Genomic DNA, 2,500 nt, shown 5'->3' with positions numbered 1-2,500 from the left:
TAACCTAAGTTGGGGCTTAACCTAACCTAAGTTGGGGCTTAACCTAACCTAAGTTGGGGCTTAACCTAACCTAAGTTGGGGCTTAACCTAACCTAAGTTGGGGCTTAACCTAACCTAAGTTGGGGCTTAACCTAACCTAAGTTGGGGCTTAACCTAACCTAAGTTGGGGCTTAACCTAACCTAAGTTGGGGCTTAACCTAACCTAAGTTGGGGCTTAACCTAACCTAAGTTGGGGCTTAACCTAACCTAAGTTGGGGCTTAACCTAACCTAAGTTGGGGCTTAACCTAACCTAAGTTGGGGCTTAACCTAACCTAAGTTGGGGCTTAACCTAACCTAAGTTGGGGCTTAACCTAACCTTAGTTGGGGCTTAACCTAACCTAAGTTGGGGCTTAACCTAACCTAAGTTGGGGCTTAACCTAACCTAAGTTGGGGCTTAACCTAACCTAAGTTGGGGCTTAACCTAACCTATGTTGCGCCTTAACCTAACCTATGTTGCGCCTTAACCTAACCTATGTTGCGCCTTAACCTAACCTATGTTGGGGCTTAACCTAACCTAAGTTGGGGCTTAACCTAACCTAAGTTGGGGCTTAACCTAACCTAAGTTGGGGCTTAACCTAACCTAAGTTGGGGCTTAACCTAACCTATGTTGCGCCTTAACCTAACCTATGTTGCGCCTTAACCTAACCTATGTTGGGCCCTAACCTAACCTATGTTGGGCCCTAACCTAACCTATGTTGGGCCCTAACCTAACCTATGTTGGGCCCTAACCTAACCTACGTTGCGCCTTAACCTGCCCTGTAATTGTTAGTTATATGAATCTAGGAATTCGTGTAGCGTTGCCTAATTGCAACCATCTCAACATAGTTCACTTCGCGCACACTCTGGTGTTCTGCGTATTGATTCATTTTACGGTGCGTACCCTCACATCTTGCGAGTGTTGCTTACTTTCCACATGGTCCCGCTATCCACTGTATTGTGTACTGCAATAGGACGTATATCGCCCCCGCCCCCCCCTCCCCTCCTGTCACCTCTAGCTCGTCGCTCAGGAGTTCGCGTGTTGAATGCGCTTCGCAGCTGTGCAATGGCATTCGCATACGTACGCTGGCCACCTTCCACGTGTTCTTTCGTGCACACGTCGCAGCGTGTATGTATGCTGATGTAGTGCGTCGTGACACACAACATCCAGGCATGCAAGACTCGTAGAAGTCGCAAATGTAGATGGATGTCTACGTTTGCTGCCCAAGTTACGCAAATGAACTGGAAATCCGTTGTTGCGCGGTTGTTCGCGCTGGAGGTGAATCGTTGATATCGACGATCGGTACAGGTATTAACCGGTTGCTTCAGCGACACCCGTCATACCCACGAACGTGAGTGGGCATGTGGGTATGAAGCGATACGCGGCGGTGGCTGGGTGGGACCGTCCCCGGCCGGTGAGGGGGGGGCGCCCGGCGTGCTGGCCGCGCGCTGCGTGGGCGCACGCGCGGCAGCCGGCTGGTGGGGGCGCCCAGTGGCAGGCGCGCCGGCTGACGGACGCGGCAGGCGGCGCATCTGCGTGCCGGCGCACCCAGCGCGCGGCGCCGTGCGGCCAAAGTGGGTCCTCCCGGGCCCGGTGCGAAGCGCGGTGGACATCTGCAGTGTGCTGGTCCGATTGAGGACTGTGTGCGTTGAGGATGCGCCGCCGCCCGGCACTCGGCGCCGCGACGCCGTCTGCTGCTCGGTCGCCCCCGCGGTTCTCGCAGGTGGTTTGTATCGCAGCTGTGCGGATGTGTTGGCGTGTGCGCTGTGCTGGGAGAGTTCGCTTTGGCACCCAAGTGGGGCTCTGCCCCTCTGTGGCGCTGGCGTTGGAGCTGCCCGGTCACTGTTTGTGGCCGCGTGTCGTCTCCCGCCGGCAACACCACGACAGCACGCTCCCGGGCCTCTGTCGGCAGCGGCAAGCTCAGTTGGGAGCACGGGTGGTCGCACTGAAAGCGTCTACTCGCCTATCTCCGGGCGATTGCGCCTCCCTCGAACCCGACCAAGTACTTAGGACGGCGCTGCGCGCCGCCGGGACCTGAGAGGGTTTCGAGGTGTATCGTGCAGGGGAGCCCAGCCTCCTCCTGTTTGCAGAATAATTGAGCGGACGCTTGCGTGTTCGCGCGGGCCTCCGGGACACACTCCCGGGCGGCCGGCTGCTCAGCTCTAGTTGACGCAGCTCCCTGGTTGATCCTGCCAGTAGTCATATGCTTGTCTCAAAGATTAAGCCATGCATGTCTCAGTACAAGCCGCATTAAGGTGAAACCGCGAATGGCTCATTAAATCAGTTATGGTTCCTTAGATCGTACCCACGTTACTTGGATAACTGTGGTAATTCTAGAGCTAATACATGCAAACAGAGTCCCGACCAGAGATGGAAGGGACGCTTTTATTAGATCAAAACCAATCGGTCGGCTCGTCCGGTCCGTTTGCCTTGGTGACTCTGAATAACTTTGGGCTGATCGCACGGTCTTCGTACCGGCGACG

General features: G+C 55.4%; 1 non-coding gene across 1 annotated transcript in view; it reads left to right on the top strand.

Moving 5' to 3' along the window:
* The first annotated feature begins 2,193 nt into the window (after nt 1–2,193).
* The window catches only part of LOC126197069 (small subunit ribosomal RNA), a 1,909-nt gene continuing 1,602 nt past the window's right edge, over nt 2,194–2,500 (top strand). Inside the window, exon 1 of the ribosomal RNA XR_007539473.1 lies at nt 2,194–2,500. This exon is cut by the window's right edge and continues 1,602 nt beyond it. This is a non-coding gene — a ribosomal RNA (small subunit ribosomal RNA).

Source organism: Schistocerca nitens, chromosome 7 (assembly GCF_023898315.1).
Source record: "Schistocerca nitens isolate TAMUIC-IGC-003100 chromosome 7, iqSchNite1.1, whole genome shotgun sequence".
Taxonomy (NCBI): domain Eukaryota; kingdom Metazoa; phylum Arthropoda; class Insecta; order Orthoptera; family Acrididae; genus Schistocerca; species Schistocerca nitens.
Note: the sequence above shows the minus strand (reverse complement) of the source record. Positions and strands in the feature narration are given on the sequence as shown.